Here is a 14,625-nt window from a genome sequence, read left to right as displayed (position 1 = left end):
TTCTCCACAGGTCTAGAACCACAGACAAAAGATCCCACACATGCACGCTCTGCACGTAAATCTGTGCTTTGCAACACAGTCATGCTCATTCACTGGGACAAAATACCAACACCTTCAACTTAACTGAGGAGAGGTTTATTTGGTGCGTGGTTTCAGAAGTTTTGGTACATCGTCAGGTGGCTCCAAGGCAGGAGAATCACGGTAGAAGGGCCAGGAAGAAGATAGCTGCTCGCCTCATGGCAGCCAGGAAGCAAAGAAGGGAGGAGCCCGGGATAAGAATCCACCACTCCAGGCCACTTCTTCTGCACAGACCCCGCCTCCCCACAGCCCACGAGCTCACTGATGGCTCAAGATCAGTACAGCGCCCCTTGATCCAACCTGCACTTCTGATCACATGATCTTTTTGGAGACATTCTAGATCTAAATGTCAGCACACTGGATTGTGGCATTATTCATCATTTTCTCTTTCCTTTATGCATTTTAACATCATTTGAGCTTTTGTGAATACATTCCTTTCAAGATAGTTAAAAGGAAAAGCTCATTTCCATTTTGTAAACTGACCACTACCTGCCCGACATGCCAGCCATGGTGGACGGTCTCTCCGGGGAGAGGAGAACCTATCTATTCCCTCTGAGTCCAAATCTGCATGTCCTCTGCAGGGCAATGGTCAGCATGGACAGGCTGGGCTCCCGGAGAGGCTGCAGGACTTCTCAGCCTGCCTTCCACTGCTCTGGTGCCCGTGCGATGAATATTCCCTTAGAGGGGCACAGTTCGGAACGGAATGTTCTCTCCCGATAGCGGAGCTCATCCTGGGTGGGGGCTTTCATTACGTGGGAGCCTGCTGAGCTCACTGGTGGGTCAGTGGGGTTAAAGCTACAGAAATATGATTTGGGAATCATCTGAGCTCAGCTTTGTAGGAAAGATAAACAGGATTATCAAAGCTTTTGACAACATAATTTAAATGCCCCACAAGGCGGTGGGGAGAGGGCCAGGGATGGCTGATCTAATCAAAAGCAACCCTGCAAACAGCAGTAACCCTGCCACAGTGAAATGGGAACCACGGCGCCTGGCCCCGCAGTTACACCTGCAGATCTGCGTTGCTTTGACTTTGGAGTTGTTCGGGGCTGCCTTTTCTGGCTCCTCCACTCCGTTCCATACCTCGAATTGTAAGTGGTGCCATGAGTGTCACTCCCAGATGCTCTGTTTGTCTCCACACCGGGGCAGATGGAACCAGCTCTGGGTCTCCGTGAGAGGACAGGGCCCATGCATCTCGCCATCCTCCTCTGGGGCTTCGGTGGGGATTCACTGCTGCCCCTGTGGCCAAGCGATTCCCAACCTTGGCCCACCGCTGTGTGCTCCATGTGACCACATGTCTGCCACCAGAGCCTCCTGGGTCCAAGGAGACCCGAGGCCCACGCCAGGGGGAATTAGGACGCACCAACAGCTCGGTGTGAGGGACATGCAAACTCCTTCACCAGCCCACATACTTCATGGCAGGTCCCACACAGCATCCGTAGCCGTCAAGGATCTGGGAATTCCTGGCTCTGGTTTGCTTCCTCGGAGCCCGTGGGTTTCTGGTTTTACGAGGGTTTTATTTTTGCATAGGTTGACTCCCTTTCTGGTCATTTCACATAGCTGCAAAAATCCACTTCCCACATACATCACCGCTGAAAGGAATCAAGCAAGAAAACATGGCAGCAGAAGTCAGAGATTTCCTCAGAAGTCCATTTAGTGAGCCAGTGTGAGCAGGAACCAGATGCCAGGAGGCTGGAGTTGCCCGCAGACAGCTGTTAGCAAGTCCTCAGGAATATCTGGGGGTGGAGTAGGTAAGGAAGAGGGTGTGGAAAAGTGGAGGGCAGAGGGCCTGCTGGGGTGTGGCCCCCATGACCCCCTAAACTTCCTGCTCTCACTCAGAGGCAGGGCTTATGCAGTGTGATTGGACAACCGGGCTCTGGGGCTGATTCGCTGTTGGGAGGCGGGGCGTGGAGGGCGTGACCCAGAAGGCTCCTCCCTTTTCTCTTTACTTCCTGCTCTCTATGAGGTGAGCAGCACCAGGCCCTTCCACTGTGACTTCCTGCCACCAAGCCCATCGACATCGGGCTGAAAATGTGACCTGAAATAGACCTGTAAGCTTTGAGTGTCAGGCACTGTGTCTTGGCAATGAAAGAGCAACTAAGATGGGGTCCCAGCAAACCTCCTGCCCCTGTGGTTTTAAACTACACCCAGGCAAGCAAAACTCAGTATGCATCTGATTTATTCTATATCAGGTGTTGGTGGAGATGAACAGGAGACACTGGAAAGTCCGACCACTGTGTCTTGGGCTGATTTTCCAGGTGTTCAGGACCAGGCTCCAGTGGAGATGCAGGCCTGAAGTAAAAGAAACCCCAGCTGCTCAGGACTTGGTGAGCACTCATTTGCGGTTGTGGTGTCTTTACGCGCTGCTAAACTGAGCAGGGTTTTGTTGACGGCCTGGTGCTGTTAAGGAAAGCCTGGAGCGCATGAACATACGGCAGACCAGGCACCGCTGGGGTCCCGACTGTGGGCAGGCAGCCGCAGCCCGTTACACACTTCATTTACACCAGGAGACTGAGGGCCTCTGAGGTGGTGTTGACCGTGTTCTAAAAGATCTGGAGCGTGAACACACCTTTGGGGGAAAGCAAATGGTATAAAAATGAGAGGGGAGAAAGGAGGAGGAAAGGGAAATTCTCGCACCATCCTGAACTTCAGCTTCTGTCTGTCAATGCAAAAGAAACCGACGTGTCCTCCCTACCTTAGATAGGCCGTGTGCAGAACCAAGGCACCCATTTTCTTTTTCCTGAGAGGGCAAGGCCCTCTCTCTCTAAAAGTCTTTGTCTTTCTGTGGATTGTCAGCAGCTGCACACTGACGCCTGGAGGAGTGGTCTGTGCTGTGGGATTTGGGCGTAAAATCTTCATGCTGGGTGGTGGTGCAAGATGTTCCATGTTCTTCATCTTACTCTGTTCCTCCTTTGCCCTGCAGGGTGGACAGCCTTGTGACCATTTCACGAATGATAATGTTGAGGATCCAAAGGGATGAAGGGTCAGGGTCTACACTGGTCAGTAGCAGATCCTTGATTCGGATCCGTGCACGCGGCCGTGCTTTATAGAGATTCTTCGTGGAGTCAGCGATGGCTTCCAGATTCCACCCCGTGACTCTGTGATCTGCTTTCAGTCTGTGTGCACTGTGAAGTAAAACAATGATGTTGGATCGATGAACAACAGAAGAGTTGGGCAGATCTGTAGGTAGTATTCCAACCTAAGACAGGGTGGATTCCGTTTAGGAAACAGAGTTAGGTGTTCCGGGTAAGGGTCCATAGTGTGTGTGTGTGTGTGTGTGTGTGTGTGTGTGTGGGTGTGTGGGTGTGTGTGTGTGTGCATGTGAAGTAGTTGACAAGAAAGATATTAAGCGCCACTGCTCCTCCAGGTGGCTTGATTTGACCTGTGAACCATGGGAGTGGAGAGGCGCTGTTCCCTTTGCTCTCTGCAGACCCTGGTGCCGGCAGGCTGTGCCCCTCTTTGCTCCTCTCTGTCTTTTTGGCATTTGCAAGCAGGCCCAGGCTGAAGCTGCGCTTGCAAAGAGCAGGAAGTCCCCACAGCCGCTGCCGTGACGAAGGCCTTGATCGCACCCTTAGATCTCTGCTGAAGCCTTAATGTACAGGGAATTTGGTTACAGGGAAGAGGAGGCGGTAATTGTTGTAGTATGTTTTCTTAAACTGCATAATTAGTTTTGAAATGCTTCCCTTTAATCCGCTGATGGGCCCGAGAGTGGGAGAATATTGTCTCCTGGTGCAGAAAAACCCCAGCCCCTGAAGTGCTGCATCGTGAACTACAATCTGCCATTTTTCAAAAAAGGGGAAGGTGACTTGTGTCCTAGAGGAAGATTTAAAAAATCGCTTTTCCCAGCCACTATGGTCCTGGTCCTTGATCACGGCCGTCGAAATGGTTCAGCCCCAGGGACTCCGGATTTAAACCAGAACTCAGCAGCTGAGAGCTCTCGGTGACTGAGAGCCAGGCCTGCTTGTCACTGGTCTTCGCGTCACCCTCACATCCCCCAAAGTCACGGACTCTGGAAGGATGTGGCTGGGGTGAGATGAGGTGAGGCCTCAGAGCTCACTCCTGCCTCTGTCCTTGCCCTGTCCTGTCAGCTGATCCAAGCCCAGCCCATCCTGTGAGCGACCTGCTTGACTTTCAGTGCAGGCCTCGAGCAAGCATGGCCTCCCTGGCCTCTTTGGGGCACTCCACGGTTTGTTGGTGAGGGGACTCAGCTTTGGGGTGAGGGGATGCCCCCGAAGGCCCAGTCCATCAGTCAGCAACCTGGCCAACCAGGGCGGGCCTGCCTGGCTCCTGCCTTTCCCTCCCCAGCAGGTGGTGAGTGGGTCATAGGCTGTCCGGGAGGGAAGACCCACCCTGGTACGGTGGCCCTGACCCACGGTAACACAATCCAGCAGGCGGAACAGGAGGGGCAACTGTGCTGGGGACCCCCAGATCCAGGGGAGTCCTGGGGGCAGTGAGCACAGAGTTTAAGGAGGCCACGAATCTACACTCACTCCTCCCCTCAGAGCAGTCCCTTCCACACCGCTGCTTTTCCTTTTGCCTTCTGACATGCTGAGCTCTGACTGAGTGCTACCGAACACCATGAACTGTACTGTAAGTGCACCGCAGAACTGTGACAATGTCCAGCGCTACCAATGTTCACAATGAAAAGTCTGTTTGTATCTCTGAAAGTCTGTGAGTCAAATGTTCCTAAGTTGGGGACTTGCTGTGATAACCATCTTCCACCTACAGGGGTGTGTTAGTTCCTGCTTTCTCTCATTGCTGAGCCCAAACACCCGACACCCAAAGGTAGACAGAAGGGATTTATTTGGCTTACGGTTCGTAGAGGTTCAGTCCATAGGTGGCTGACTGCAAGGCAGGGAATTAAATGCCTGGGAGAGGAGAAACAGCATGGCACCCATGGGGTGGCAAAGGCAATAAGGGCGCTTCTCCAAGTCTTTCTGTCTCGTATCCTGTCCAGGCTTCCGGGATTAGGGTGGTGCTAAGCCACTAACTCACACGCCCTTCACCCAGCATCACATACTCCAGATTCAGCCACCTCTGAAAAAGAAAGTCCCACCTCATCGCACGAGGCTTTGGCGGGCAGCTAGGCACGAGCCATAATGTTTCACTCCAGTCCCCCAAAGATGCATGCACACCCCTTTATGCAAAATGCATTAAGTCCATCTCCAAGAGTTTCCAAAGTCCTAACAGGTTCAGCATTGCCGAAAAGTCCAAGTCCCAAGTCTCCTCCGAGAGTTAAGGCAATCTTAGCTGTGAGCTCCTGTACAAATGAAAAAGAGGTTAAACACCTCCAGCATACAGTGGCACATGGTAAAGATTACTAACAGAAATGTAAGTTTTAAGGATGAAATGTACCGGTATATGAGGTATAGAGTACAAATTTTACTTCAGTGATCCCAGCATCCTGGGAGGCTGAGGCAGGAGAAGTGAAAATTCAAGCCTGACAGAATATCAACTCAGACCTTGTCTCAAAGTAAAAAATTTTAAAAGGTAGAGTTGTAGCTCAGTGTGGTTTGATGCCCTGGGTTCAGTGCCCAGTACCACGGGGGAGGGGGGAACCAGCCTCTTAAAGATTTTCTTGTGTTCTTGCCAAAACCTTTGTAAAAAAGATACCATTTTAGTGAAACCATTGGAAGGTCTTGGAATTTCCCATGAGAATCAATGCACATTCCTATCCTTGGCAGCACAATTCATGTCCTTCTGCGTGGAGTCCCTGTGTCCATCTTCCCATGGGGTGTCCCCTGTGGGGAGGACCTTCTCCTCCTTATTCCTCAGTGAAATTCCCTCCTGCCACAGTTGGAAAAACACCGAGCTAATGATATTACATTAACAGTGCTCTCTCTGTTTTCCACCCTCTTCAAGTCTTAGCCTTTTGAATCACCCCAGCCATGAAGTAAAACATTTTTGTTTGTAAACATCAAAGGCTCTTTTTTTTTTTAAAAAAAAAATTTATACCACTCACATACCATAAATCTTTTTAGTACCTCTAGTTCAGAGTCCATCAGTCAGCCCAAGAGGGCCTGTCACATCACAGCCCATAGCAAGGGTCTGATCTGGGACTCTGGAGAAGGTGGCAGGATATCTGTCACCATAAATAGCCATTTATCAAAAGAACATAAATTAAAAACAGAAGCCCTGCCTGCCTCATAACTGTGTGACTCATTTAGGACGGGAAGCTATCTCCGTGATAGGATGTTTTCTTCTTCAGGCTAAAATACTGAGAGCCACATTTTAAAAGAGAATTTGGTTCACGGGGATGCTTAAAATGTGAAAATAACTGGGGGTGGTTATAGGTGTCTTTCTGAAGCCCCACACTGAGTTTTACTTGCCATCAGATGTGAATGAGGGGACTGTTTTGCTCGGGATCCTGACTTTGCTTCTTATAAATCCCCAGAGCCTGAAGCAGGTGCTGAGTGGGCCCGGCCGTCTGGGCTTCCATCTGCCCGCCTGCAGTCCCCTGCCAGAGGGCTGCATCTCATCTCAGGAGGAGGAGGCTGCCATTCACTTCCCGGGCTGTGTCCCCGCTGTGCCTGGTCTGAACCCCATATCAGGTCTTTTGGGGGGGTGTAGGCATCACTGCAGGGGGCAGGACAGTGGGAAGAGGTGAGCAGTGTGTAAGGGGGCCAGTGAGGGGCGTGTGCTTCTGTGTTCACGTGTCTGCGTGTGCTTGTGTGTTCTGCCAGCACCTGTGGTTACACAGACGAGGGTTCTCTCTGGTGGACGCTGGCTCACCCAGAGCAGCACCATTACGAATGGGTCTTTGCGTTCAGAGGACAAACCGAGCGGTGTCCATGTAGATTTCTGTGGCGGTCTGGAGCTCTGCCATGAGCCTTTGTGGTCCGATTGCTCTTCATTCCAGTTCCGCACCCTGTGTCTGTTCCTATTTTTCTTTGTCCTCCGGAACATAAGGGCACAAATGCCCCTGGCGTGGCCACGCTGTGGGTGCCACAGGCTGGCTCAGGTCTGGGGATCCAAGACCTCAGCTTCCTCACTCCCGAGGTGGCAGTGACCGTGGCACCTATCTCACAGCGAACCCTAACAGCAAACTGAGAGCCCTGGAAACCCCATGTGTCCTATGAGGGACAGGTATGTGGCCCTGTTCCCTTCCACGGCATGCAGCAGTCCCTGTGGGAACGTGCTGTGCCGCCATCCAGGTGCTGTGGAGTGGGCAGAAGGTCGAGGAACGCCATGTCAGATGCTGCGTGTGCACACACAGGCACCCTGGAACCGGCCTGACTCTAGAGCACATGTGCACACAGCCCGCCTGGCTCTCCTGCCAGCCTTGTCCCTCCATGGGCCGAACTCTCCTGAGAGCAGAGTCCACTGCTCTGCTCTGCACACAAGGGTGGGTTGCTGCCCATGGAACACCGTGTCCAGCAGGGATGTTGGGGCCCACACCATGGGCTGGCCACGTCCTAGGCCCGTCCAGCAGAACTCTCCAGGTATTCCAGAGACAGGCAGCCCTGGGGCCCTGTGCTCTGAGGATGTCTAGACGCCAGCCCAGCAAGTTTACATCTGTTTACACTGAACGTTTGTCCCTGCAGCTATTCTGTCAGTTTTCCCAGAATACAATACGACTGTCGTGTGGCAAGACCTTGCTTTTCCTGACCCGATAAGATAAGCGCTGTTGATTGGAAATTCCCTCCCTCTCTCTGCCTCCCGCCCTTTCTTCTTTCCTGCTCTCTTTAATGTGCAGAGTCCGACCCAGGGCCCTGCACCTGATATGCACCTGCTCAACCACCCAGCCCTGCTCCCACCAAGGCAGATGTTCCTCTCAGCGACCCAGGCCCAGGCGTGGCCCTGTTCTTAAACAAGACAGGTCCATGATCAAAAATTCTCAAGTCTGAATATCTTAGGATTTCTTTCTTTTTGGTTCAGCAACAATATCACAAATTTTATCACAAATAATCTTTATTATTACTTTGGAATTCTTAAAGAATGCAGGCAAATTGTGGCCAAAACTCTACATATGTGTGTGTTTGGGTACACATTAAGCTACACAGTAAATAATCTTGTGTAGACTAGGTAAATTGTATATAATTAAAGTAGTAATAAATGAAAAGTAAATTTTAAAGTGTACCTTTTGTTTACAAAACTGATTAACAGGAGACCAGGTGAGAAAAGACAAATTAAATTTAGAATATGCCTGGTGTTATCTCTACCCCTTCTTAGCTCCATACTGTGGGACTGGCCCTGAGCAAGAGGATTCCTGTCCAAACCGCATTCAGACAACGCCCATCACACTGAGTCTGCCCAGCTGCTGGGCTCCCTGTTCGGCCCAAAGCAGTGTAGATACCGTTACCCCAGGGAGGGGAAGGTTAACTGCAACATGCACACCCACCTGAAACACATCTGTCAGAGTTCTTAGGACAGAGACACATGCATGGCTTTACACATTTAACACACATCCCCCACACATGTGCACACACACATGCACAGGTATGCTCAGAGAGAGAGAGAGAGAGAGAGAGCTTCACCCTCGTGTAACTCTCAGGTGTGCGCACCCCAGGGAGGCCGCGTCCTGTGACAGCCGAGGTGCCCGGCCCTGGTCAGCAATGAGGCCAAGCTGTCTCCTGTGGGGACAGCGCACACCCTGGAGCCCCAGGCTGAGGGTGCATCAGATAGGGCATCTCCATCCCACCCACTCCTGCCCAGGGGCTGTGCGATTTCAGCTATGATCAAAGCATGGTGGACATTTAATTAAAGAACATTTATAACAATAAGACACTTTGCCATGAACTCCCTCAAGCTACCCCCTCACTTTTGAACACTCTTCCCATCGCTCTCCTACTTCCTGCAGCAGCTCTGGAGTCCTCTTTCCTAAGTGTTTTTAGGAGGTGTGATCAAAAAATGCAGTGATTACTGCCACAGAGCGCCATCCAGCGGAAAGGCAGCTCATAAAGCACGTGCTGTGTCCTCAACCGCCTTGTTCTCTGGCTCTGGTACCGTGTGACCTCTGGCTCCTCCCTAAACTCACAGTGACCAGGAAAGGGAAATGTTTCGAGTCAGTCCAGGATATCGAGGCAGCTAGGATAGCTTAACGGAAGACACTCAGGAGGGAGGACTGCAGAGCTGCTGCAGGAAGTGGCAGGATGAGGGAGGAGTGTACCCTCAGGCTGTGCTCTGAGGGGTTCGTAGCTCTGTGTCTTTCCTGCAATACATTTTTCTGACTTAAAATCCATGCGCTCTCCAATCATGTCACGCATGCCTCCTTACCTGACTTTGGGCAATCTGCAGCCAGGAGAGTGTTTGTAAATGCTCCGGACAGGACGGACAGCACTACCCCTCTGGGAGCGGCTCCTTGCTGAGTCCCTCTCCCATGAGCACCAGGCCCACCAGGACTCGGTCTACTCTGGCAGCTGCAGCAGAAGATTGTCTCTGCCATGTGCTCCCCAGGACCGCCTCTTCCAACCGAGCCCCGCCCCTCCAACAGCTCCGCCCCAACTAAGCCCCACCTCCTATCAGCCGGTCAGCTGTGAGGTGCCTCCCCCCCCCCGTGCTGATCCAGTTGCTGTCGAAAGGCCCCACCTGTGAGTGTGTGAAACGCTGGAGGACAGATTAAATCTAAACCATAATATCGTGTTTATGATCATATTCCATTAATTTCTTTTTTTCTTTTTGGTACCGGGGATCGAACTCGGGTCCTTGCGCTTTCGAGGCAGGCGGCAGAACCCCTGAGCTAAATCCCCGGTCCTATATTCCATTAATATTTGAAGAAAGGCTCCTGTGACTCCTTGACAGGTATTAAACAATACTTAGAGTGAGGTGTGTGCTTTTAGTTTCTGTAAATCTCTCTCCTCAGCTGGATTGGCCCCATGCTTGTGGGACGCCCCTCTCTTAGTGACCACTTCTCTGGGATGCCAGGGCTGAAACTTCTGGTACACAGCAGGAGCATAATAAATGTCTCTTGATGGGGGCGAGATATTTTGATTTAGTTCATTTTAAAAACAGCAAATCCACTCAATATCCATGATTCTACGGTCAAGGAGACAACGTGCTGTGCCTGGAGGCTCTGGGTCTGCACCAGTGGGGCTCACACTCTGATGATGACCGGAGCTGCCAGGAAGCCAGGAGCATCACTCCCACACTGTCTGATCCCCCCCAGGGGTGCAGGGGACCTGGTGTTGTGCAGAGGAATGGAAAACTATGGATCCAGGGACTCTCTACGAGAGGCAGAGCTGTTGGAGATGTCTTCTGGAAGGCAAGCTGAGTCTGGCTGTACCTCCCGCTGAGGATCACTGGACCAAAGCCACACTGTGGATCAGCTGGGAATGGTGGCTGCGCGAATCCCCAGAGAAGCCCTGCTGGCCCCCGACAGCCGCAGATCCCAGGCCCTGTGCCATCCACATTGTTCTGCCTCGCCCATGCTCTGACACTCGGAGGACAGAACTGGAGGAGGAGGAATCTCAGCATTTGCCCTGCTCTGTCTGCATGAGGCCAGAGAGCAACCTGACCAGAGTTGACAAGCGGGAAGACAGGTGGCAAGTGACACCCTGCTCCTGTTGTGTGAGTTTCAGAGCAGAGGACAGCAGGGCCTGGTATGGCAAGCGATCCTGGAGCTGTAGGGATAGCAGGGTGAGGAGCTGAGCAGGAGAGGGTGGCACAGCAGGGACAGCTTGAAAGGAAGCTGAAGTCTCTGCTGAGCAGGGGGCCTAGGAGGGCGCCCCCCTGCCGGGCAGTTGATGACTAGTCCACAGCCTCAAGCTGGGCCTGTCACTAACTAATCCAGGAGGCCTCAGCCCTTCTAAAGCAAATGAAGGGGCCCTTCCACCACAACCCAAGGGGAAGGATTAGAAGGGGAGTTCAAAGCTGCAGAATGCTCTTGCCTGCTTTCTTTTTCCTCCCCACCCTTTATTTTTTTTAAAGGGGCCAGAAATATGGTTGGTTATTATCTCAAGTTATTGCTACAAAGAATTTCGAAATTAAAAGATAAGCGTGCCGAGGAAGCTCAGTAATTTTCATAAAAGGGGACTTAAAACAGATGTGCCCTCTTTAATCGAGGCATGCTTGAAAAAATAGGAATGCATTTTTAACATAGCAGGGGGACACATCACAGTGCTGTGCTTGTCTGCGTGTGTGGCTGGGCGTGACTGTCCACAGGCAGGGACAGAGAGGACGCCTGTGTCAGTCGCTGTCAGGCGCCGCTGAGGGCTTTCATCTACTGGCCCTGGAGGAGCCAGTGACCACCAGGTCCACCGGTGCTGTTGCTAATGAGATCATTTAATTTTTGAATCTGTTGAACACGCAGCAGTTTGACTGCACCTGTAAGGAACCCCGAGATTTTATTTGCCAACAACTTGCCCCTCGTTGCTCTGTGGCAGGTGAGTTTCCAGAGACAGCACAAGTCCAGGTCACCTTCAATCGTGTTGCTGTTGAATGTAGACTGCTGGAACATTAGCCTTGGCCCTGCGCTCTCATGCATTCATGCATCTGGTCTGGGGGCACCTCCAGCCGGAGCTGGGTACACCTGCCACTCACACTCAGGGCACGCAGGAAACGGGAGTCTGAAGGGGAAGCTCGAGGGGTTCTGAGATGCCCCAGACCCTTCTCCCATGTCCTGAGCCATGCTGAGGGCTTCCCCAGGATTGCTGTTGCTGTGTTAAATGCTTCTTTCCATTTTCCACAAGGAAGATGGAGGTTTTCGGCAGAGGTTCTGGGAATCGAGCCCAGGACCTCTGGCATGCACTCTACCATGGGCCATCCTTTCCCACAGAAAGAGTTGAATACTTGTCACCTGAGCCTCTGCCCCAGTAGGCAGTAAGTAAATGTCTCCTGGCTTTGCCTGGCTGAATACTTTTATAATTTTCTCATTTTCTCTGTTAACGTAGAAAATTGGGCCCGGAACCATCTTGGTTACAGCCGTGGGTCTGGAGACATGCCCCAACCTCCCATTTTTATCTGAAGAGGCAGTGACAGTCAAATTTGCTCAATCCTGCTCAGGAGGTTCGAGCATTGTTTTATGCTAGTTTTACATGTTTGAATTTATTACTTGGACATCTGATATTTTTATTTCTGGTCCCGTATTTTAACAAGTAAGGAGTGCAGGCAAGTTCAAAGTCTCAAGAGGCTTTAGTTAGTGACCCACAGTTCCTGCCTGCGAACCCCATGCTCCGGGGGTCCAGGTCTCCCTGAGGGGTCATCTGCTTCCACACTTGGAGGTCTGTCTGCATGCACGTCCTTAAAGATGTTCTCCAATAGGAGTGCACACAGGTGACAGCACACGTTTCTTTGCCCTTATTTTGCCCCATAAGTGTTTTATGGAGCCATACTGTGAGATTTTCAACTTTAGGACTTGTTTTGCACCTCTTAAATGTTCCAGAGATCACTGCTCAGCGTTAACATCTGAACGCTTTGTGGCCGAGAGCCTGGCAGCTACCTGCCCTGGCCAGGGCTTCCACTTGCACCCAGGCTCTCCGCAGGGTGTGGCTGTGAACTCAGCTCTGCCTAGCTGCTGTGTGCTCCAGGCCTTCTGGAGCCCTTGCCTTCCATGGGGTACTGAGCGTCCCCCAGCTTCAACCCCTCCCCTGGGCTCCTGGGCGTTTTTACACTTGACCCTTGCTGTTGAATGTGTTTTTGTCTCTTCCATTTCTTTAATTTCTACAGCGTAATAGTGAAGGAGAACGCTGCATTTCTGCGGGTGTCATAGCGACTCCCCCGGGGAGCAATCATGCTGCGCCCGAGGCTTAGAGCCTCACAGCGAGGGGCTGGGAGCACCCAAGAGGAGGGACTGACATGGGAGAGATGGAGCCATGCGTGTTGGTGACACTGGACCCGGACTCCGTCCTGGCGACCCGACCTGGGACTCTCAAAGGTGATTCAGAGATTCACCTGGTACCCTTCGTCGGTCTGCAGATTTTAGTTCTCCCTTCTGAAAGGAGCTGTGTGGCTCGGCTCTTCCTCATGTACGTACAGGCTCAGGTCCCGCTCTGTCCCTTTCCCTGTGGCTTCTCCTCCGGGAGGAGGACGGGCCGAGCCTGTGACACTGCCACTCGACCACTGTCATCCACGAAGCGAGTCGCCTGGCAGTGAGCACCCCGGGCCGGCTGGGGGCAAATGCAGCCCAGGGCAGGGGCACTGGCGTCTACTACATGGGACTGCAAACCGACCCCGGTTGGTGGAGCCTCCCCCTGAGCCCACACAATGGCTCTATGCCATGCTGTGAGGACGCTGGTGGCCGGGAGGGGAAGAGGGAACTAGGGAGCCACACCGGCACACGTCTGCAGAAGCCCAATGTCACCAGACGTCACGAGGATGGGCAGCAGGAAGCCTCCCAGCCGGTGCTGTGGGTGAGCAGAGCAGCACAGCTACTTTGGAAGGCATCCTGAAGGCTTCTCACGAAGCTAAATGGGTTCTTACCATTCCATAATTGTGCTCCCTGGCCTCTACCCACAGGACTTAAAAACTTCTGCCCACACAAACACCCACGGCCAGATGTCCATGGCAGCTTTATGTGAGACGACTTGAGAGCGAACACAGTCGGGAGATGAGAGGTTCAGCACTACGAGGACATCCAGACAATCGGTGTCACCCGGGCTGAAGGAGAGGCTCATGTGCACAGCATGAAGTCAGAGAGGCCAAGAGCCCCAAGAGGCCGTAGGTGGGATTCCAGCTCATGACTTCTGGGGAGCTGGGAGTGGGTACAGCAAAGCTGCAAGGGAGGCCAAGGGCTGGGTGGAAGGCAGGGGACCATGCTAGGGGGTGATGCATCAGTGCTGGGCCAAGTCCTTGTCCACACCGCTGTGGCTGGGGGCCCTGATGTGCACCTGTTGGGGGGACCTCGACAGTGTAGGAGCATCGTGCATGGGGACAGGGCTATGTCCCTTAAGCCCTACTTTCTGCTTCATTTTGCACCGAACACAAATATGCTCTAAAAATAAAACGTATTGCTTAAAGGAAAAACAACAGAAACAATAAATTATATTGTAAATTTCAATGATCTCTGTGCCAGGTGTCATTTAACAGAGGCTGTACTGGGCACTCCCTGCCCGTGGGTCTCTGATGAAAAGGCAGGGGCAGACATGATACTCCTGCCTGCATTTGGGGTCAGGATTCAGGACGTAATGTACGGCTGTCCCTGAGTCCAGCGTGAGACCACAGAGCATTCCAAATCCCACACCCTCCATGATTCCCATCCTCATGAACCTAGGGTCCAGCTTCATTTACAACCTGTCACTGCAGGAGGTCAACACCAGAAGACAAGAGGATAGGGCCACTACGACCACATGGTGCATGGACAGTGACAGCTTCTGTCCCTCTCCTGTGTCTCCTTCTGCCCTGGGCTCACCTCCCAGGATGCTTTGTGGTGGGACAGGAGGGGGACGCGGGCATTGTTCCTGGCAGTACCAGGTTCCTATGTGAGGCCTGTCTGCACACAGAGCTGCTGTGCCACCAGACAGTTACCCGGTGACTCAGCGTGTGGACTGCCTGGGTCCGCTGGGCAAGGGGATGGTTGGGACAGAGCAGGATGAGGAGAGATTTCATCACACTACTCAGAACATTCCCCTTTAACATCTTCAGTCAATGAGATGCTCTGAAGTCACAAAAGCCACA

General features: G+C 52.4%; 2 long non-coding RNA genes across 2 annotated transcripts; both read left to right on the top strand.

Moving 5' to 3' along the window:
• The first annotated feature begins 2,040 nt into the window (after positions 1–2,040).
• Positions 2,041–3,230, top strand: LOC104848372. The gene is made up of 3 exons (XR_776381.1): positions 2,041–2,126; positions 2,268–2,402; positions 2,999–3,230. It is a non-coding gene; the product is annotated as an uncharacterized LOC104848372 (long non-coding RNA).
• Positions 3,231–10,467: 7,237 nt separating this feature from the next.
• On the top strand, positions 10,468–13,915 carry LOC117285672. The gene is made up of 3 exons (XR_004516739.1): positions 10,468–10,581; positions 12,679–12,886; positions 13,468–13,915. It is a non-coding gene; the product is annotated as an uncharacterized LOC117285672 (long non-coding RNA).
• Positions 13,916–14,625: the final 710 nt, after the last annotated feature.

Source organism: Fukomys damarensis, unplaced genomic scaffold, assembly GCF_012274545.1.
Source record: "Fukomys damarensis isolate Sample0158 unplaced genomic scaffold, DMR_v1.0_HiC HiC_scaffold_12, whole genome shotgun sequence".
Lineage (NCBI taxonomy): Eukaryota > Metazoa > Chordata > Mammalia > Rodentia > Bathyergidae > Fukomys > Fukomys damarensis.
This window is presented reverse-complemented; position numbering and strand designations above follow the sequence as displayed.